General features: G+C 38.6%; 1 pseudogene; it reads right to left on the bottom strand.

The window, feature by feature from the left end:
* Positions 1-17565: 17565 nt before the first annotated feature.
* Positions 17566-23832, bottom strand: LOC112540295 (glycine N-acyltransferase-like protein 3; annotated as a pseudogene).
* Positions 23833-24444: the final 612 nt, after the last annotated feature.

The following is a 24444-nucleotide window of genomic DNA, read 5'->3' as shown; positions in this document are numbered from 1 at the left end:
TCCAGGAGTGGCACTGACTTTATTTTCTCTCAACCCAGCATGCTCTGGGTTGGTCCCTGTCACATTTTGGATCAAACCTATTATTTGTGTGTATGTGAATGCTGTATGAAAACAGGGGGTAACTGTTTTCATACAACTAAAGCTAAACCAGTCTTATGCATCCTGATGTTCCAAAAGTAGTTTGCAGCTGAAACTCCAGAATTAAGAATATAAGCCAATAAAAGCATAAATCAGGCCAAGGTCCATCTTAATCCAGGATTTTGTTTTTCATAGTAGCTAACCAGATGATCACACATCCCTCTCCTCCCGTGGTTTCTGTAGCTGGTACTTGAGGCATGCTGCCTCCCATCTGAAGCTAGCACAGAAACTCAAGGGTAATAACCCTTGACATGCTTGTCTGCCATGAATTCTTCCAACCCCTTTTTATAGCTCTCCAAGCTGGGGGCCATCAACATACCTCATAGTAATGAATGCCATGGTTTGTGAGCAGTGTGAAGAAGTGCTTGGTTTTGTCTAAACCTCCTTTCATTTAGCTTTATTAGATGACCCCCGTTCCCGGTGTTTTGAGAGAGGGAGAAGAACTTTTCCATGTCTATATTCTCCATATCATGCATTATTTTTTATACCTCAACTATGTCTCACTCAATTTCCTTTTTTCTGTCCTAATGTTTTAGCCCTTTTTTTCCCATAGGGAATGTATTCAAGGCCAGTGATTTCTTTGGATGCCCTTGTCTACATCCTTCTTCCAATGTGGTGGTCAGAACTGAATACTGTAGTCCAGCTGTGGACATGCCATAGATTTTTATAAAAACATGACAATGTTGGCCATTCTCAATCCCTTTTCCAATTAAACGCCCAGAGTCAGTCTGCAGTGAGATGGGTGGTGCAAATTTGAAATATAAATCAATAAAATAAATAAATAATCCCTAACAAGGAATTTCTGCTGCTCTACATGCTTGACAGCCTTTTTCACAGCTGCCACACATTGACTTGACATTTGATTGCTGGCATGGGGAGAGTTTGGACATGCCCAACTCCTATTAGCCACCTTTGACCACTGTGGGCTCACCCCATTCCCTCCAGTCACTGGAAACTGCCCTCTCTGACAATTTGGGCTTGGGTTACAGGAAGGACTGGATAACTGGCTTCTGCAGAGGAATCTCATCTGCCAGCATAATGCTCGATCAACACTTCCCAAAGCCCTTGTTAGGTTTTTATGCCAGCATCTTCTTTCTACAGGTTTAGCATTCATTTGAAGGACTGCTAGGAAGTTAATTTAAAGCTAGAAAGATAGCCAGATTCTACCAGCTGCTTGTAGTTAGTTCTGTCACAATTGGGTAAATTCTGCTAATGGGGGTTTTGCATGGCCATATTTGTTATTTCTCTTAATTATTTCTAGGACCCAGTGGTGATGAGCTTCTGGTCTAATTATCTGGCATCCTGATGTTCATTCATTCATTCATTCATTCATTCATGCAATTTATATAGCTGCCCATCTCACCACAGTGACTCTAGGTGGCTTACAAAAAATTAGAACCAAAAGAACAAAACACGGTTTAAACTATATACAGAGAAACCATAATATTCCATATGCCTGAAGTCGAAAGAAAGAATGCTGTTCCATTTCAGTCACTAAGACAACTAACAACCCAGCCAAAATGTTTGTGGGATCATCCAGGTCTTTAATGCCATATGAAAGACCAACAGGTTTGAGGCCAACCAGATCTCAGAGGGAATGCTGTCTCACAGACCAGGCACAGCAAGATAGAAGCCACGACTTCTAGATCTTATAAGATGGCACTGACTTAACAGATGGGATCTGGAGCATGCAAACTTTGCTGATTTTGGTGGAGTGAGCAGAAATAGGTGGTCCCACCAAGAACCTGGCCCTGTGCCATGTAGGACAATAACCAACACCTTGAATTGCACCTAGAAGCCTAGTGGGAACCAGTACAGCTTGCAGACCAGTGGTGTTACACAGTCATGTAGTAGATCACTCCAAACTGCCCATGATGCCGCATTCTGGACCAGCTGCAGCTCCCAAATATTCTTCAAGGGCAGCCTATGTAGAGTGCATTACAGTAATCCAACCTGGAGATAACAGCATACATTACTGTGAGTAAGGCCTTCTGATCCAAAAATGGGTGCAACTGGTGCACAAGGTGAATCTGTGCAAAGGTCCTCCTAGCCATGGTGAGGCCACCTGCTCCTTGAAATGCTGAATTCAGCTTTGCTAGTTCTTGGAGAGTCTTGTTTTTGTTCATTTGCTTTGCAGTTTTATATCCAGTCCCTATCAGTAATATTTATGAGCATAAATATGCTAATAAATGAGCAATGGGAAGGTGATTCTTTGGCCTATTAAAAACTGCACTGGGGAACAAAATATTATCTCAAGGTGTGCTATGGTAAGACCTCAATGTTTTATGTCATTTTCCACTACCGTCTTTTTGTTCATCATGTTTTTTACTGTACAGATAGCCTTTTCTGCAAGGCCACTTGATTAAGGGGAATGATGATTAGATGTAGATGTAGATGATAAAAACCCATTTGTTTGTAAACTAGATGAACTCCAGGGTATAATACTGAGAAGCATTATTACTAACAACACCTCAAGGAACTCCGTTATGTGAAAACTCTGTCTTCAAGGCAAAAAACATTAATGTGCTGGTAGCGTTATGACAAAGAAAAATTCAGGATACAAAATGTTGTAATATTGTATATTGTAATATATAACTATTAGGGATATATTGGACTCCTAGGTAAAAATATCACTGCTAACTTCAGTGAAGAACTGAGTGAGAATACAAGGATGCAAGCTTCTGCCATGGATGATATTTTAATCATATTGAATAGTTTATCATATTATTAATATTTTGGAGTATTAGGGTTAGAAGAGACTATTTAGATCATCAAATCCAACCCCCTGTTCAGTACAAGAATCCAAATTAAAGCTTCCCTGAGAGATGGCTACACAGTTTCCTCTTGAACACACCCTACTGCATGGGAGCTGACCAACTCTCTTAGTAATTGGTTCCACAATCAAAATTCCTCTCACCATTAGGAAGTTTTTGTAACATTCAGTTGGAGCCTGTCTTTCCATAACTTAAATCTATTATTCTATGTTCTTCATTTTAAGATGAGAGACAACGTTGTGATCTTCTGTGTGGCATCTGTTCAGTTATTTGAAGAGTCTGATCACAATACTCCCCTTCTCTTCTCAAGGCTAAATATTCCCAGTTCCTTCAATCTGTTTTCATGAGGTTTCATTTCTGGTCCCCTGATCACGCTTGTCATCCCACTCTTTTCCTATCTGAATCCTTCTTAAGATGCAGAACTAGGATAATATTTGAGGTGGAGTCTGATCAGTGCAGAATGAAGTAAAATTCTTCCTTCCAAGGATATGAAAACTGCAGCCTCAAATTACGTTTGCTATTTTTGAGGCCATATCACACTGCTTACTCATCTTCACTTTGTAATCAACTCATATTGGATTTTTCACACCCTAAGTTCTGAGAGAGAGAGAGAGAGAGAGAGATTGATTGATTCTGTGGCCTGAAAAAGATTGAAATCTCCTGAACTACTATTCCAAGACTAACTCTATTCCTGCCACGTCACGTAATAGAACTTTGCATTTGTCTTTGTTACATTTCATTCTGTTATTTTTCAGGCCATTTCTTTGACTTATCAACATGGTTTTGCTTTTAATGTCTGCCTTCAAGGGTATTGGCTATTTTCCCAGTTTTGTATCACCTGCATTCCTTTCACCTCTTCATCCAGGCCACTAATAGCACTTAGCAGTGCCCATCCCTCACTCCTTGATGGGGACTGATTGATGAACTCTTCTGGAGTACAATTTGATTGTGATGTTCTCTTGGGCTTGCTTTTACCATTTCCCATTTTTGAGGTTTTACTTACCCACAGCTTCCCCATCAAGGAGGTTCTTCATCTCCTTTGCTTGTGCCAAGCATAACTTAAGAGCTTTTTCCAAGATAAGGTCTTATTTCATGCAATAATCTTTCCTGGGTTGTATTATCCCTGGTACCCCAATAATTCTATCCTTGTTGAGAGATTCTGTAGGTAAAACCATTGAGCATCATGTGAGTCTTTGGGGATGTAAGAATCACATACGGCTCAACAATTTCACCTACTTTTACCATGCCTAGATTTTCAAAGGTCTCATTCTTTCTTGGTGAGCAGTACTTTTCAAATTTTGACATCACAGCACTCAATGTTAACATTTCATAATTTGTATATCGAAAATTACTATAAACCTCAAGTGTGTCTTCTCCAACAACATGCAACAAGAGAGATAATTTGTAACCACATTTGTCCTTGGCCTGTACAGCATCAAGTTACCCTTGAAAGCTTTGTCTGAATTCCCTCCAGGATTCTGGAGTAGTCTAAGATTTTGAAGAGAAGGGGGAGTTTCAAAAACTCCTTGTTTAACTTGTTCTGTAAAGAAGTGGCAGTTCTTATCAACAGGACTTGGGCTTTCCTGTGAAACTCTGGAGTCTTTTCTATTGAATGTGCTACATTATGAGGAAGAAGATATATATCTTTCACATCTCTCCTGCTCTGTGCTTTGGACAATATGTATTTATCTGAGTTTCAGACAATGAAAACCTCAGGAACAACAGAGAGCATGTCTCTATTTTAAAGTGAGTGTTATTCAGCTGAGGAAATATACACCAAGCCAGTTCCACAAGGAACAAATTCCTTCCCCCCACCCCCACCCCCACCCGCCACCATTCCAGAGCTCATCTACAGTATTTCTACTGCTTCTTTCAAGGAAACATCATGAATCACTTATACACTGAGACCTTGTTTTAACAGACTAATTGGGAGGGAGGGAGATCCATTATTCATCAATGGCCATTGAATCAGAAAGTACGTCACTATGGTGGTTTGTTATGCAAATGATGTTATTTATGTCCATTGTGCCATGTCATCTTTAGGTATTTTACAGAAACGTAAGTGACATTTTGTAAAAGACAGAAAATTGTTCTGTGCATGTCTATGCAAAGCCTGTTGCGTAGCAGTCTGGTAAATCAAGGTTTCACAGATTGATTCAAAGTCCAAATATTAAGATCCATACTGAATGTCCATATCAAATTGCCTAAATATAATACAGACATATCCCAATACAGTAAATGGATGGATGTGTGATGAATAAATGGCTGGCTGGCTATATTGTAGATAGGATTACAGACATACCAGCTATATGTGTTCTATATTCATTACAAGGACACTATTATACTTTTTCACTTGTTATCAGGACCTTTTCTGATTCCATCTCTGCATATGTATATGCTTGTGAATATACACAGATACAGAGATTTCAGGGAAATGGGACAAGATTCTCAGGAAAATTTTTGAGACATTAACATGTTATTCGCTTTGTTTCAGAGGATATGAGGATCTGTGGCTCCCTATATTCATTGTCAAGAGAATGGGTGATATAAGAGACCAGGACTTATTCTCCATTGAGCATCACCCCAATTGCTACACATTTATTGGGGCAGTTGGAGGGCTCAGTCTGACTCCTAGATCATATCTATCTCTATTCTCCTTTTGGAAATCCCTTATTAGCTATGATTAAATCATACTCCCCTTGTATTTCAAAAAAATCTTTTGGGAGGGCCTCACAATTTTTGCAATGCAGCACAAGAGAAATTGTTTTATTTTTATTTAGAAAGTAAAAAGGATCAGAATCTTTGGCATGCATATCTCACATACATATTCATATTTCCTTCTTACAGTCACTATTCAGTCACAGAATTCATACAGAGCACTAGCCCCATCATGCTTGGTTTGTAATTAGCCTGTTGTGTGAACTCCGTCATTATGGTATATAGACCGTAGGTGAATCCGGCCAATTGTGAATCCAGCCAATTGTGGTTTATACAAGAAACTACAGTTAAATCATTGCTTAGAACAGTGAACAGACCAGGTGAATCTTTGTAGCACACTGAGCTGGCTAGAGGTGTAATACATTGGAGGAATAATCTGTGCTCTGTGACAGGCTGAGAAGGGTTAATGATATGGAGAAGACTGTATGCACAAAATTAAGGCTTCATTTTTAGTTCCTATTTACTCTGCTCCACCTCTGTTTCCACATGATGACTCACACTTCCTGAAGACAGTTTACAAGTAATTCAACAACATCAGAAAGATGAGCTAAGTAACCCTACCAGGAATTTGCAAGCTAAAATTTGAATTTGCCTGTTTGCATATCAAACCCCCCAGTTATACAGAACTGTAATACTAGAAGAAATTAACTTTTAAAGCAAAGCTTGGTTTTTCAACATAGTACTTATTTAGAATAAAGATAAGCTTTGTAGGTCCCACATCTGAACACCTGACCGTTGCTGTTTCCTGAACGGGATACTCATTACCAAAAGCTGGACATCTTGAAATGTCAAGCTAAAGTGAAATTTTGGGTTTCAGTGTAACAGTGTCATCTGAGGGAAATTAGTGCTAGTACACTTAGGATTTTCCTGATAAATGGAGTGGGAATATTCATATTTATTTGGCTCTATTTTTATTTGATGAAATGCATGCCTTATCTTTTCTGGGCTGCTTCTATAATTCAGAAAGAAAATAGGTGTTTTTTAAATAATTATAAATGTAAAAATAATCAATAAAATTAAATAGCCAGCAGGGGGGAAAAGTAACACTTAGAAGAGTTTCACTATACTTAAGCATTTTAAGCCTAGAGAGAGAGAAGGCGGGAGGTGGGGGGTTGTGACCAGTTCTGAAAAGAAATAAAATTTAGGGATGCTTATTCCAGAATGGGGAAGCCTTTTCTTACAAAGCAGAAGTGGAAATAATTTAGAAGTTGGTTGGCAGATCCCTTTCAAGAAGAGTTCCCCAAGAACAGATATTTGGAATAGGCTGCCGGTGAGATTAAGCCTCCTAACATGAGCCTGTGCAGCTGCAGACACACTGCAGTCTTCCTTCTGCTCAGCTCTAGGGAAACTAGAAAGAAAAATCCTGTGGCTCTTGCTGCCCAAAGGCCCAGAAACAGGACTTAACAAACCTTGTGCCATTCTGGACACAGAACGGGTGGTTATGTTGTCTTGCACCTCAATAAAATTCCTTGCTAAAACCATGAAGCCAAATCTTTAAATGTTAAAAAAAAAAGAAAGCTTAAAGGGAAAATAGAAATATGGGGAGGTGGGAGGAGGCAACAACCACACACACAGAATTCTAAGTAAATCAGTACAGTGAACTTCATCACCTGCTTGCCTGAGATGTTGGATTTCAGAACGTTTGCAGAACATTGCAGAAAGAGTGGTAAGAGAGAAATCATTTGGCCCTTCTGCCTGGATGATGACAAACAAGCCCTCCATGCTGGCTCTAAAGTTGCTTTAGAGCTTATTCTCAATTTTAAGTTCTAAAAATTGTGGGGGATAATTGAAAGCCACCCTCTTTAGACTCTCTTGCTTTCCCCAATTATGAACAATGATTGATCCCTGGTGTTCTGGGTCTAGAGAGCAAATTGGGAATTATTTATGGCTAAACCTACTTTCTTAACGACTTAGTAAAGCTCTATCCGGTTTTCATCAATTGTAACTGATGAATATAAATGAAATTACATGGGATAAGTTCTTCTGGTAATCAAAAATGAATTCTATTTATTTGGGTCCTCCAGCATGGGGTGAATTTATCAGATTGCCACCCAAATCTAAGAGTTTGCCCCACTTTCTTTCCAATTTCCAACCATCTCATGATGGGCCTCCAAAGCTAGTATGAACAATCATGTTGGAATATGACTCATGGGATCTGGGGGTTAGCACGCAATAATGGATTTTAAGGAACCCAAATCTATTTTACCTTACCAGTGAAAAGACATTATAATCAGATAACAGAAAACAACTATGCATGCAAATCAGTGATGTTCAAATGTAGTGTGGCTGTGCAGGTTTGGAAGGAGAAATCCTAGCAAGCCCAAGTGGCTGTGGACATTAGGACCACCTAGATCTGAGGATGTTTCATCTTTAACCTTGGATGGGGTAACACTTCCCCATTCAAGAGTGGTGCACAATTTGGGGTTCTTCCTGGACTCAGAACTCCTGCTCAATGAGCACATAGCAACTATGTCCAGAAAGGCCTTTGTATAGCTTCATCTGGCGTACAGGTTGCACCCCATCCTAGATCAGGAGGCCCTTCAGACAGTCACTTATGCCCTGATCACCTCACAGCTTGACTACTGCAACATACCCTACATAAGCCTGTCCTTAAAAACCATCTGGAACCTCCACCTGGTCCAGAATGGGCATGGGTGGTGATGGGTATGTCTTGGTATGCCCACGTAACACCTCTGCTTCACGAGCTTCACTGTTGCCAGATTCAAGGTGCTGTTCATTACCTATAAAGCCCTACATGGCATAGGGCCTGGTAACTTGAGGAACCACCTGTCTCCTATAGGATCTGCCCAGCTTTTGCAGGGTTGATGAGCTCTGGGTTCCTACAATTAAACAATGCCATTTATTGGGATCCTGGAAGTGCACCTTCTCTGTAGCAGCACATGCCCTCTGGAATGAGGTTCCTCCTGAGATCCAGATGGCTCCTACTCTGCTGTTGTTTAGAGGGGCCATGAAGACCTGACTCTTCCCTCAGACCTTTGGTGAGAGTGAGTGAAGCCCCATTTTGGGTTGTGTGGGCTGGTTTTTGTTCCTGTCCAGTTTTGCTATCTTGATACTTTTCATTCTTATTTTTGTTCATCGTGTTGTATTGTTTTTTTAATGTTTTTTATTTGTGAATTACCCAGAGTCATTGGGAGTCAGGCATTATACATATTTTATAGAAGGAGAAGGAGAAGGAGAAGGAGAAGGAGAAGGAGAAGGAGAAGGAGAAGGAGAAGGAGAAGGAGAAGGAGAAGGAGAAGGAGAAGGAGAAGGAGAAGGAGAAGGAGAAGGAGAAGTTCCCATCCAAAGTGTCCTGTCATTCAAAACAAGAAGGCTGGTTTCTGTCAGCTAAAGAAGTAAAGCTGGAAGCCACTTTCCTATATGAAATACAGACTGAAAACATTACAGCAAGCAGTACAAAGAGCACCTAAATAAGGAATTATTATGCCTTCTTTCTTGGAAAAGAGTTGCCTGTTAGAGGAGTCATGCCTTTGGCTGAGAAAGCAACTGGGGCAAAAGGCTGAAGAACGTGAACAAATATTAGATACAGGATTTGTAATTCTTTCCTGAAGCCAGATGATTGCAATTCTGTTTTTCTGAATCAAGGGCTAAGGATGTGGACTTGGCCTAGTAAAGTGGGTCAGGCCCACAGTGCTGCTCCATAAAACAAAGCTCTCATGGCTGAAGCTCAGTCTCATGAAACACATTAGTCACTGCTACAAGCTAAGGATAAAGGCAGATGGGAGAAAAGTTGAGGGTGAAATAGGGGTTGAGAGGGTAGTAGGGGTGGGATGCGGAGGATGCATTGAAAGTGGTCCAACTTGCTCCGTGCTCCTTTCTCTTGAGCCCTGCTTGCTCTCTGTGGGTTGGGGAAAAGAATGAGGGGTGATGACTCATGCTGTATTGGATTCCTGATCGCAAAGTTCAGTCTGGGGCAGGGCCTGAGGTTGGCGCCTCCTGCCATCTTCCTTTGTCTCACGGAGTCTCTTGTCCTGGAAACCAGCTGACTTGGTTCTGATTCCCAGCAGAGGACAAGGCCTAGGATGGGCTGTCTGGGGCCATGGCCAAGAATGGGAGGAAAGGAAAGTAGGCGTAAAGTAGGCCAGGAAACAACCTTGAATTAACCACAGTTGTTTCATCACCACCCTTCATCCTCTGCCATCTGCCCTCTTATTGTTCACTGGCTGGCACACAGCAATGCCAAATCATGGCCATTTAGAGGGCAATTTTCACAGCAGTTCTAATGAGACATATTCTGTGTGAGTGTGTCTGTATGAAAGGAAGAGTGAGAGAGATTGCAACAGTTGACTCTCAAACCTTCATTTTCAGAACCTGAAGAAAAAGAAAAATGCCTGGGAAAGGCATTGTTCATGATCTTATTAAATGATCATTGTTCATGAATTTATTATTAAATTAATCTGACAAATCAGCCCAGTTTCACTTTGCCTTAGAATAAAGGTGAGCAACCTGAGGAGATTCATGCTGCCTTTGATAACCTTGAACGAGGCATTCCAAAATGCCTCATCAAATTGCAGTTTTTAATGGGACAGAAGAAGGAAAGTGTCAAAAACATTTCTGGAGAGTCAGTCATATCAGCTGCATTTAATTTTAATTACATTTTTAAAAGGATTAATAAAATTTAGTTTATGTCTTCCTGGACATACCTATCTACCACTTTGGTGAGTATGGCTCCCAGTCTGGTGAGCCTTGGTCTGGAAAGATGGCGCATCTTGCCCTAGAATCAGAAACATGGTTTGGAGAGAAGCATTAACATATGTCCCTACAGGGTCATGATCCAGTCCCAACTGGAATCAAGTAATATTTGTCATTTTAAAGTTACATGAGATCACAAGCTGGTGCTTCAAATCATATACTGTCCTTGAAAGGAGGAAAAATATGCATACAGTGTGAGAGTTAATCCTGACAAGGTCAGAAGCCAACAGTCTGACCTCTAGACTAGGCCACTGCAGTGACAAGGAACAGGTCAAAATATTTATTCCCACACAGAAGTGGGAGGCTTTGAACCTGGGGCCCTATGGGAGAAAGAGGTGCAGAGACTGAATTTTGGATTCACTATAAATAGGGCTTTCATTTTCTACTTTGCAGTCACTGAAATTCTTTTTTAATGGCTTTCTGAATTTTTGTAACAAAATTACTTATAGAGTTCTGCACCTTATGCAGCCCTTATGATTTCTAGTTCTAGAATCAGCCAAAAGAAGTCTGACAGATAGGCTGAGAGAGTCTGCAGAGTTTGATTCCCAATTTCTATGCTAGGATGGTATACAGTATGTACCATGAAAGGAGCCGTTAATGTAGAATATTTATACATTTGATCACCTAGATTGGAAGTCTTCCAGAGTTGTTTTCCTATACACAGGACCTCCATTTTGTCTGGAGGGAACGTCAGTTTCTTCACATTCCCACAAATATGTATCCCTAAGCCATTTCCATCAAGAGTTCTACGGTTCTCTATATTAGAGGATGGAAAATGAAAGACAGAGTTGAGAGGCAGACATATCAATAATACCTCCTCAACCCATTCTCCTACCAGATAAGGCTGGGATAACTTTTGAAGCATGATCTTTTTCCTGAAAATGCAGTTCTATGTTTGAGTCTTGGATAACTGGGCAAAGAGAAGAGGGAACAAGATGCAGGAGAAAATGTTAACAGCTGTTCGTGAAAAGCTAAACTTTTAGATATTTCTTGGATGAGGGTATACCAGGAAATCCCAAGCTCAATTGCTCAATTGAAAAACCATTCTGGAAGAAGGCAATGGCAAATCACTTCCAAATTGTTGTTGCAAATGGCATGAAGATAGCCATGAAATCCTCAAGAGTCAAGTTCTTCTTAAAGAGGACTTGCTTTAACCTAAGATTACACAAAATATTCTACTCATTCTGGGATCTAATTCAAAGGTTACTGGCCTCTGTTTCCCTATGCCAAATATGAACAACATTGGAAACATAATTGCACAGTTAACTAAATGGGTGAACATAAGATATTATGCACATCCTTGTGCTTCCTATCTCATGTATATAATGCACAGATGAAAATGCCTTATGTTGAACAGTTTTCTCCACCTAACGTCCATGAGACTCCATTCTTTTAACAACCACACAACAAGCAGAGCTTCAAGTAGCAGGCTTTACCAATGACATTTTAGAAAAACTGGACCCATTCAATTTTTTGCCGAACAGTTGGCTCTTCAGTGCATAAAGCTTCTATTGGTGAGGGGGCAGAAGATACAATTCTAGAATATGGGCGAGCAGGTGGATTAAAAGAAGAACGTGTCCTTTGCATGCGGACTGGGAGAGGGGGCCAGGACAAAAAGTGAAAAAGATTTACTTTACTTATAATTAAATTAATTACAAATGTAATTCATATTAGTACTCCTCTGCATTTAATATTTTTCAATTTCTTTGGAAGGCTGACATTTGTATGTCCCTGCAGTAGAATATAACCAAAGGTGGACAAATATCTGAAGAAAGATAAATTCCAAAACGGAAGCAAAAACCAACAAATAAAACAAGTGGGCTTTTAAAAGATGTGTTAATAAATGCTAGATATGTTCTTGTTTCCTTTGTTGTTTTGGTTCTAGGTTTTAGAGCTAATTAGTTTCACTCAGAGCATCTGCAGAGAGAGGGTGGTGATGCGAGGCCCATCTCTTTGGCGTTTGTGTCAACATCATGTCCATCTGACCTCAACATCATACTGTATATAAAAGGAGCAGGACTTGCCTTGTAATGCTCCGTCTGCTATCTTGCTGATTTTGACCCCCTCTTCTGGAATACCACTGGTTCTACTTCATATGGATCAGCCCCACTATATAGACCAGTGTTGTCCAAACTTGGCCACTTTAAGATGAGTGGACTTCAACTCCCAGAACTCCCCAGCCAGCCATGCTGGCTGGGGAATTCTGGGAGTTGAAGTCCACTCATCTTAAAGTGGCCAAGTCTGGACAACACTGATATAGACCAAACCAAGAAATCAATTCCATGTGGTTAAAACTAATGTAATTTTATTTTTTATTTTAAAAAAAGAACAAAACACAAAGATGATAATGATAGAAATACATACATTGTCAAAGAAGGGAAAAAAACATAACAAGTGCTTTAAAAAAAGTGGAAAAAAAACCAACAAGAAAAAGAAAAAAAACAAAACAAAATATAACATATTGTTATAACAGTAAACAGTTCCAATTCTATATATGCTTATCTAATACAAATATTATACAAGTAAAACTATATTTATTTCTAATACACTTATATAACTATCATGCTTTTTTTAACCTGTTGTATGTTGTACAAATGATTCCTATATTTCATTATACTTGTCCATACAAAGTCTACGTCTATAGGCAATCCACTCATAGGTGGCAAATGTAATCAGGTCTTCAATCCATTGAGTGAATAGGGCCATACATTTATCTTTCTAAAGCTGCAATATCAGTCTTTTGGCCATAGTAAGGGCACAGAGAATCCATTTACATTGTCCACTTGTCAAATTCCATGTTCTAGAGAATATTATCTGCTGAAAATTTTAACTTTTGTTGCACAGTCACATTTGTATAGTCCACTACTTTATCCCAAAACTTAGTAAGTATAGGACATTGTAAAAACATGAGTTTTAAAGAAGCATTATCCTTATTACATCTCCAACAAATTGCTGTCTTAGACAATCCTTTTCTATACAAACATAGTGGAGTCCAATACATTCTAAATATTATTTTTTGTTGTATAAGTCGTAGTTTAAGGTCCATTGACACTCTTGCTATAGAAGTTAAGACACTCCCCCATTGTCTAGGGAACCTCTAATTCTTTATTTCACTCATTTCTTAACATTTGCATATCAAATTGATTTATTGATTACAAATATCTATAAAAAATAATAGTAGGTTTTTTAGTTTTAAAGGATTTAACAAGTTATTCTAGTATCTCAGGTGCTTCAGAAGCTGAAAATGCTGCTGGTCCAAACAATGTTGTTAACAAATGTTGTAGCTATAAATATTGTCATTGAGTTACATCTGATACACGATATTTATCTCTTGACACAGCATATGTTAAAAATTCATTTTCATCATCTATCAGTTGGTCCAAAGTCAATATCTCCACTTCCATCCAATTTTTCCATATCACCATCTTTTTTCCCAATTTTTAATGTTGGGTTTCCCCATAAAGTAAATTTAGCATGGGAAAAGGGGCCAAATCTTTTTTTATTAGACATTACATTCCATAGCTTTCTGATTGACATAATTGTTTCCAGAGATACTAGAGTTCTAGTGTATGCAGATCCTAATAATATCTATCTAACCAAAGGTGCTATATATGTATATTCCAATGTTGCCCAAATCCAAAAATTAACACCAATTTTTGGCTTCCAGTATTTAATACTTGACAATAGGTAAGCTTGATGGTATAGGTCCAGATTCAGAAAACGGAATTCTTCCTTATTCATTGGTAGTTGCATTTTCTTTGGGGATATTCTCAGAATCGAAGAACCCCATAAATTTTTTTTAAACAAAGAATTTATTTTCTGAAAATATTTTCCAGATATATGAACTGGAATTACTCTCAGAATATAAATTAATCTGGGAACAATATTCATTTTGAGAGCATTCACCTTTCCCCAAAGGGTGAGGTTTAATGACTCCCATCTATCAATATCTGAAGAAATCTCGTTATATATTTTATTTATATTACATGTTACTGAGTTATATCTTTTGGTATGCACATACCTAAATATTTTATGGATTCAGTACAAATATGGAATTGATATTCCTTAAATGAATGGGTAACCAAATTTTCACCTATTGGCATCAATTCCAATTTGGACCAATTAATAGAATATCCTGCTATTTTACTAAAGGCATCTATCATTTGCATCAACACTGGAACAGCAGTGTGAGGTTTAGCAATAAACAGAAGAATGTCATCCGCAATTGTGTTCAACTGAATTATGTACTACTCCATAGATCTCCCTCTGTTGTCTAATAGCACAAGCCAGGGGTTCCATGCAGATATTAAAAAGCAAGAGTGAAACTGGACATCCTTATCTAGTTCCTCTAAATAGTGGGAAAGTAGCAGAAAACATGCCATTAACCTTTACTTTAGATGTGGGCGACTCATATAATATCATGATCTATTTTATGTATTTCAAAGGAAATCTGAACCTGTTTATTACAGCAAATATGTACTGTTTATATATTTTGTCAAAAGCATTTTTATCATTTTCAGCATCTAATGATAAAATTACAAATTGGTCTTTGTTTTTATTCAAATCTATTAAATCTACAACTAACCTAACATTGTTTGCTGCTTGCCTAGTTTTTATAATGAACAGTATCACTTGCTGTAATCTATTTGCTAGCACTGCTGTTAAGATCTTTGTATGAACATTAATCAACGAGATTGGTGTTAATTAGCACACTGAGTATGATCTTTACCTGATTTTGGTATAACTATAACATAGGCCTGATTAAATGCCTCTGACAATATTCCCTTATCAAATATCTCATCATACAATTGACAACGTTTTGGCATCAAAAGTTCTATAAATGTTTTATACCACTCTATAGGAAATCCATCCAATCCTGGTGTTTTACCACTTGCCATTTTAAAAATTATTTGTTTAATCTCTACCTCAGATAGTGGAGCAAACAAAGTTGTGATTTAATGAAATATTGGATCCTGAGCTTGATAGAAATATACCAGCACCAGCACAAAAAAAGCAATCCTTAGTGAGGGAAACAATTAAAACTTATATGGAAGAATTGAATTTAACAGACTCTTGGGATTTGATGTATCCAACTAAAAGAGAGGATACATTTTATTCAAGTGTGCACCAGAATTTTTTTAGACTTGATTATTTTTTAATATCATCGACTTTATATCACCAAATTCAAGAATGTAATATTGATGTTTGTTATGTATCAGACCATAATGCAGTTACTTTGAATTGTGCATTTCAAAGTATCATCTCCAAAGTATCGAGAAATTGGTATTTCAATGTCTCCTTATTGAATGATAAAAAATTTGTACAACAAATGCAAGTAGAGACCTTGCAATACTTTGATTTGAATTCAGACACATCAAGTGCATGATTTTTGAATGGGAAGCATATATATCCGAGGTTGAATTATTGCTTATGCATCATACAAAAATAATATTAAAAATAAAAGGGAAAATAACTTGAAAGATGAACTGAAATATTTATGGGCACAGATGGTTAGATGCCCATCTATTACATTGGATAAAGAAATAAAGAAGAAGAAATATGAACTAAATACTATAATATCACAGCAGACAGAATTCATGCTAACATGTTTATGACAAAGATATTGGGACAATGGTGAAAAACCTGGTAAGATTTTGGTTAATTGCTTAAAGCAAAAGAAAGATAGGGCAATGATTCCAATTATTAGAAGTGAAAGAGATGAAATATATAAAACTTCAAAGGATATAAATTGTCAGTTTTTAAAATTCTATTCAGAATTACAGTATATAGCAAACCAGAGAATGTATTGAACGAAGATACAGAGGCCTTTCTAAATAATATTAACCTACCACACTTAGATGATACACAAAAACGAATGGTACTAATATTGGCAATAATAACAGAATCTTGCTAGTCTGATTGTGCTTTGCCCCACCCCCTGCCCTTATGTGAATTAGGAAGGTCTCTGCCTGAGTCTTTTGCGCATGCCTCTTCGTTTTCAGCTTAAACCGTGTTTTTCCCCTTGTTGCGTTGGTAACGGATCTGGCCTATCTCTGTCAAGGTCCTCTTCCTTACTCTCTACCATATGTATGCATATTTCTTAATTTTAAAAAACCATACATAGTAGTAATCTGGACTTTAACAGTGCGATCTTGGGCTTTTTTCCTTTGTTGAATGAATGAATGAATGAATGAATGAATGAATGAATGAATGAATAGAATTATAACCCATGTTTAAGAATGCACATTGCCCATGTGAGCAGTCTTCAGTCATGGATCACATGTGACCTTGCCAAATCCTTCCCATGATCCAGATATACTCATTGCAACTTCCCATTGCAAAACCTGACTTCATGAATTGCCTTTCCTCCATTTGACTAATAGTCACCATCACCCATTTCTACTCTCTGCTTCTCTTTGGATCCAGCCAAGCAAAGAGGACTCCAGATAAGTGAGGTCTTCCAGATGACAATGTAATCTATGGCTATGCATATGGCATAAATCATCAATCAATCAGTCAATCAATCAATAAAAAATAGCAACTGTAAAGATGACAGTAGCAGTACAACCTTAGGTCCACTTAGAAGTCAACCCTCCAGAGTTCAGTATGACTTATTTCAATGGAAGCATCTGTATGTCTGTAGACCTATATTTCTTTATCTCCAACAAGAAAAAGTTATTAAACTGCTTAAATTATAAATAAGCTCCAGTGATTGTCTGATCCTTTTCCATGTGTATGCTGAGGTAGACAAATGACAGAGTTAACTTCTAACTTATATAGTAATTTTCATGAATTTCAATAAAGCCAAACACTAAGTTTTCATGGGGGTAAAAGTGACATCTGGTGGTGAGAGGCAGTAGGACTGGTACCCTGTGAGAGAAAATATTTTTCCTCCTCTTACGTACAAAACAAAAAGAAAGCATAGTTAAACTAGTTTATCCTAACACCATCCACCATCTCCATCTTTTTTTACTCCTGCAAACCGTTCTTATTTTGCATTCTTGTCTACCAATGTCCATACATTGCCTTTGGTTCTTTAGGAGAATCTGCATCTTGGATTAATGAGATACATTTTTTCAAAGGCTGTTTGCAGTTGCACCATGAATATATCCCAGAGCAAGCCCTGTCATCTCATTATCATTTCCCGGGCACACCACTGTCATCTCCCACAAATGATCCTAAAAATGCTTCCCTTGGATCTCTGAGTGATATTTAAAATTTGCTAATTCTTGAAAGCTGGCATTACGAACAGCATGTAATATGTCCCAGGCAACAATGGGAAGCCCTGACGCTTCAAGGCATTTTTGGAGGACTGGTTATCTGCTAGACCCCAAGATACAGTGGGAAGCCATGAGAATAGTTTTTCAACTAGTCTTTGTAACAGTAATCCTGCATAGCCATGCCCTCAGTATTGAGGAAGAGTGCATCCGTGTGTCACAGAACCAAATGGATTGCTAAGAACCCAGGAAACTGGCTGGTCTTCCTTATCCAGGGGCAAATATTAGGGAAGTTGTTGATGAGACTGTCAAGGAATCAATGGCTGAAATTGTTTTTGCCCAAATCTCAGTTTTCATGTAGAAGGGCTGCATGAGTTGACTGGAGAGTGCCAATGTGTAAGACATCACTTTTTATCCTGAAATACAAGAGCAAGCAGAGGGAGATGAATAAATGAAAAGTCCTGAAAGAAATTCCGTGGCATTGCAGGCATAATTTGGGGGTTGTACCCATAAGAACAAAAAAAACCAGAGTGCTTTTTTTAAAAAAACAAAAAAAAGGGAAGAAGAAGGAGAAGGAGAAGGAGAAGGAATTCTGAATTTGAATTACCTCCAGATCTCTCTGGAGAAAAATGATGCAGAAAATGAAGTCATTATTTTATCATACAGCATTGCTCAGCTTGATTGTACAGGAAAATAACTTGTAGTCTAAATATTTGGAGAGGATCCATTTTACTACTTAATTTCCTGATTAATTTTGCAGGTGGAGCAAGCCAGAAATAATGTTGACTATAGAAATGACCTATCAAGCTATTTCTTAGATCAGAAATGGACTCATGGTTTTGAACCAGGCTTCAGCAAGTCTTCCAGACAGGAGGCTCCAAGGATTGCTTTTCTGTTCTCAACTTCAAGCAGGTGGGCAGTCTCCACAGTCTAACTCTGCACATATCCAGTTCTGTTCTGACCACAGCACTGAGTGGGATATGAGTCAGCAAGATCATAATGGATACACCCCCATTATAACCTTTGTGTGGATGCCCTTTTATGACTTAATTTTTGCTTTTTAATTAATCCTTGAATTATTGCTGAAACAGTTTTTCCAGGAAGAATTTGTTTCAAATTCTTGAGTTTATATTATTATTATTATTATTATTATTATTATTATTATTATTATTATCATTATCATTATCATTATCATTATCATTATCATTATTATTATTATTATTTTAAAAAAGAGAAATGAAAGGCCCTGTTCACGGTCAAAATGATGATAAGTAAGGTGTGATGGAATGGAATTATGAAGGCCAGACTCAGGGAGAAAAACGTTTCCTTTCATCTCCTGAGGCGAGAGGGAGAGATAAGAGGATGAGACTGGCACCTCCCTGAGGAATTCACAATGTTGTGGCTGGCATTACTTGGGAACTGGGGTTTCAGTCTGGGAAGGTTCTTGCTAGAGGTTGTAGCTAACAAACATTGCTGGACTGAATTTTCATGGTCTCTTGGAGTTCCTTGGGCTAGGCCTGATAGAAGGCTTTTTAAACTCACTGTTATAGTATGGTATTATATAGCTTTTTCTCACTTTCCATAAATGAGAAAGAGCAGAACACCATAATTCTACCAAGGTGCAGTGGGCCCCTACTCTCCTGGCTTTCCGAAGAGGATTAAAGACCTGGCTCTGACAGCGTGCCTGAGGCGACAGGAGCTCTAACCGTCCCTGGGGGTGGTTAGCGCCCTAATGACGCTCCTTGAGTTATTCACCAACTCTCCATCTTTTTTGGAAGCTATTTATTATTAGAATGGTTTTTATATTGTATTTTAATGAATTCTATGTCTGCTGTAAACCACCCAGAGTCATTTCAATGAGATGGGCAGTGACAAATTTGATATACCGTATTTTTCCGACAATAAGACGCCCCCATGTACAAGACAACCCCCACTTTTCCAGCCCAAAATTAAGAAATCAATATTTTAAAGATAGTGCAGAACACATTTTTATTTAGTAATTAGTTAACATTGACCTGATACAGTCGGTGGGAGGAGGTCCAAACCGTCTCTCTGCAGCTCTATTTCCAGGCTCTTTTGCATAACTGATTACATTCAAGCACGAGTGAAACTGCAGATAGCTTGTCTCTGCAAACAGACTTCCTCTAATTGGTTTGTTCAGCATCAGCTGACGTCAGTTACATCAGGCTCCTGATTGGAGGAAGTCTGTTTGGGAGACAAGCTATTTCACTCGTGATTGGAGGCTAGCAATAGGAGGAAGCCTCTCTGCAGAAACAAAGTATGGGCAGTTTTGCAACCGTGTGATTCTCGGCTGACTTCCTTGAATAAGACGCCCTTCAGTTTTTAGGGTAAGGATTTTAGAAAAAAGTATCTCTTATAGTCGGAAAAATACGGTATATATAAATAAATAAATAAATATATAAATAAGTTAAATTTAACATCTGTATTTTTATCTGTTGGTAGATTTATATCTCACTTTTCATTCAGCAGCCCAAGGAGACGGGACATTATATTGTTGGAATATGATTACAATATCATATTGTAATGAAAAGTTTTAAATGGCTTCTTCGAAAAGTAACGACCACCAGCTAGCAAATATTCTAACAATGATTTAAAGATGGGTGAAAAATTAAAATTGGGGCCCTACAAAGGCATGTCATGCAAAGGCTGGAATGAATGAAGGAACGCTGTGCTGTGGTTGATTCAATTTTTGGATACATTGCTACCCACACCAAAACCTCATCAAGGAAAAAGAAAGAATACACTGGTGCTAAAAGCTTCCACATCTCTGTCGGTGTTTCTCTTTTCCATTTTTATTGGCTGGGGGAATTAGACTTCCTGCATTTTGAAAAAAGACAAAATAATCACAGTAAAAAGAAAGGACCCCATTGATTGGTGATGGTATTATGTGGATCCCCTACAAAGTATGGGAACAAAGCGTAGTGCTCACTTGTTGAAAATGACAGAACATCCACAGAATATACCTCAATGTGCTGTATATTGGTACAAATACAAGGCAAATGGAAGAGGAGCTGTGGGAGTAATTTGGCTATTAGTTGTGGGAAATCACATATATGTATCTGTGCATATATATTAAATACAGAGGCCAAACAGTCAGACGCAGGGAATGCTGAGGGTAGCCAATCATCAGTGGTTGGTTTCCAACACATTCAGCAAGAAGCAATCCATTTTAAAACTCAGATTTTCCAAGTATTAACATGACAAGCCTCTGCCTTCACCCCTCTTCTTCAGGCTATTTGCATACAGCACTCCCAGTATTTGAACTGAATCAGGAGAGAAGTCAAGAGCCGTTCATAGCAGCTCCGCTGCATCTATCTGATAGAGGAAGCATTGAAAAAGCAAGTGCAGAAGTTAATATTAGACATGCCAATTGAGAGGTGACAGGGGACACAGCTGTTTATCAGATGGGAAATAGATGAGTGAAATACACTAGCCCCTTTCAATCATTGCCCCCCTGTGCAGAATACATACAGAGAAAGAAGAGTTTCTCTTTCTTGCCAGAAATTGCCATTCCCTGGGTCTGGAGTTCTGGGTTTCCTATGGTGCTTCAGTCCTTTAACAATTGAAAGTCTAGAAAGCTAGGAAGAAGAAACATGCTTCCTACTGCTTCACTGCTGCTTATTCTACAAAGGACTCCCAGAAGAAAGAAGTATATACTGACCCCATTGGATGAATGGTAGAAGGGTCTGGATGTATAGCTGGTTGGTAATCATATGGCTCCAAATGGACATTCTTGGCTTCCGCTAGACCTCTGGTGATTTCATACAGTCCATCCTGTATTCCTGAGGGAGATGAGAACCTTGTAGGTGACACAACAGAGACATAAATATGGGTTCTTGTTTCTCAAGCACAGCGCTATGTAAACTTTAAAAAAAAAATACTGTTGCTAGATTTGAAGGTGATGGTGGAGTTTTAAATCATCTCTCTGAAGAGGTCAGTGGAAGAAAAATGATACTTTAGTGGTTCCTGGTTGCTCTGACATACGTCTACATCTTTAAAAAGTCAGTAGTCATTCCATTTCCTAGTTACACAATGCACAGACATCTACAGTAGTTCACTTGTCTCATTACGTAGCATTTGACCTCTGTTTCTCTCCTTCTCATGGACTCATATATGAGATTTGGATAATAGAAAATCATTCTTTACGCTCTACCACTGACTTCACGTTTTTAAAGTCACTGAGTGAAAAAAGAAGGCACTCTTCCTTCATTCTTTGCATATATTCTGCATAACACACAAAGAGGCAGAATGACTTTGCAAACCTAACTTTAATCTCTGTCCTCATGGTGCTAGCCTTGTTTCACCCCCACACCACAATTTTGTGACTTCAGGAATGTCATTTGGTTGTTTTCTGTACTGCAAAACAACTGCTAGCCACAAAACGTACTCAGACCACTTCATCACAACTCCAGCACCTCTTCCTGTCCTAAGAGTTGGATTCTGCTAAGGACAGCAACTATGGAGAAGCTCAAAACATCTTGTCCATGGAATCAGAGCATAGTATGGCATCCTCCATACTAATTATTCTTAAAGCATTGTTCTAATCTCCAACTCTTTAAAGGCCTATATCTCCTGCAAGCTGATGATTTGGACAGTGCCTTAATTCTTCATCCTCCACGGTCTCTTAGGATTCACCCTGTAGCTGAAAAGTCCTGCCCCAGTCAATGACTTCCTCTTTTTCCAGCCGTGGCACCTCTTACAGGCATCTCTATTCCAATAGAAAGCAGCATGCAAGTTGGAATAGTAATCCCATTTGTCTTTCACCACCTTGAGGCCACAGAAAAAGCAGCCTTACAAAACTGGGTCCAGGCTGAGAATGAGGAGTATTCTGGTCAGATGAGTGTGGAGAAACAGCAGCTTCAGGAGACCTGCAAATGGGTCATCTGTGCTATTCAGTGCAGCTCAGTAGCTGCCTCTGGCAGCGAAGTTAAGGAGCAACTTGTTCCATGTTGATCATGGACCCAAAGGTACTACAAGTGGTTGTAAGTCAATCCCATTATTACTGAGGTTTGCTCTTGTACATTGGCAGTGACTTATAAAAGAAGTCTGCCAGTCTTCAGATTTAAGCTCCTACTTCTTTACGTGGGCAGGTAAGGACAACTTTAAATTTTGGCCAGGAGTCCACCATGACTTCATGTTGAGCTGAGTTTCCACAGTTGATATGGATTACAGCCCCATGAGCCTGCCAATAAACTTGGGGTTAGCGTAATTAAAGGAAAAACCCTAAAAAGGTGGAAATATTGTACCTATAAATGTTAGCACACTTCAGTTTGGCAACCACTGATCACATCAGTAAGTCAAATCAAGTACATTATCAAGAATTCATCATTAACTCAATATAATTATGCACATTTGTCTGTTTATATACTTATTCACGTTAATAAAGCATGGAGAATAGGTCGTGTAATAGTTATTCTGAGCTCCCATTTAATCAACAAAACAGAATGATGACAAGCTAGCATTACATAACCTTTGACAAAGCATCATTATTAATTTGTCTGAAAATATACACTTTTTCTCAATCTTATTTTGGAACTGAAAGCAAACTTGATCCTGCTTTGTCTATAATGAGTTTCCTACTAGTCATCATTTGCAAAGTTTACAAATATGAACAGTCCCCCAAAATTATGCATGGCTGACTACACTGAATACATGGAGGTTAAAATAAAATGTACAACATAGGAAACGTGCACTCCCTGCCAGATTCATAAAGACTTAAGGTTTTTTGATGAAGACAAAAGGGAAGGAGAAATTTGAGGGATTTTGTTTTGGTTTTGTCTGCTTTCTACTTCTGGGCCTCTTAGATGATAAACATGCTTTTTCAGTTCCAAGGTGAGTTTGATATACTGTACTAACAGCTATATCCAGCACAAACTAGCTGTCTGGAGTTCATTTTGTTTGGTCAGGTGTCAATGGCTACACTGGTTGGGTTGCAGGAATTTGCTGCATCAGAAGGGCATACAGGGCTTTGGATTTTATGGGACAAGGGGCAAAAGGAAGAGAAATTCCTAATTTTCTCTTGCCCAGATCTTTGGTTCTATCACTGGGGCCCTTTGGAGGTTGTTTTCCTGGTAGGGTTCCTCTACCTTTAACAACACAGAGAAAGGGGGAAATATCACTTTGCTCAATTGATAGAAAAAAGCAGCAACTCTAAGCGAGTGAATGTGTGTTACTGAGAGTGCTTGAGGCAGGCTCCTTTGCAATACACTCTCTAACAGCTGCAACTTGGACAAGCAGATCAAGATCTGCATGGTTGATCACACAGGATTCTGGGCAAGTTCCCACAAAGGAAGTTTGGTTGAGAAGCACTTGATGAGAAGGTGAGGCAGGCTAATGGCCTGAGAAGCATCATTACCTTGTTAGAAGCAACCTTTTTAGCTTATTGCAGTTAAAATGGGAGTTTTTCAAAATAGTGCAACAAGTCAATATCTCCATTTGCAACATCTGTTAAATCCAGCTTATCTGACTAGATTTGTCCAACACACTAGCCAAACACACGTTAATGTAATGTGATGTACAAACGCAGTCCTAAAGACATGAAAGTCTCTATTAAGTTTCTCCCTCAACCTTTACCCAGAAGCAAAGGAAAATGAAATAGGAAACTGGGTTGTTCTATTAGTTGTGTTGAAAGGCCAACTCCATTAGGATTTTCTCACTTCCTGATCCTGCCATCTGAATTTTTTATTCTTTCCAACCTAACAAAATATTGGAAAGAAATTATGTAAAACCGGATGGGTGGATGGGACTCTGCTTGTCTGTCCAGTTGCAGGATAACGCTTTAAACACAAAAGAGAAATGGACCAAGTTTGTATTGGGGGGTGGGGGGAGAATCCAGCAAAAGGGAAACTGAGTTTGAAATGGGC

This window comes from Python bivittatus, unplaced genomic scaffold, assembly GCF_059951505.1.
Source record: "Python bivittatus isolate LINGU-HERP-01145 unplaced genomic scaffold, Pbiv_v1 ctg000480_np1212, whole genome shotgun sequence".
Lineage (NCBI taxonomy): Eukaryota > Metazoa > Chordata > Lepidosauria > Squamata > Pythonidae > Python > Python bivittatus.
The sequence above is the reverse complement of the archived record's forward strand: the minus strand, read 5'-3'. Positions and strand labels throughout refer to the sequence as shown.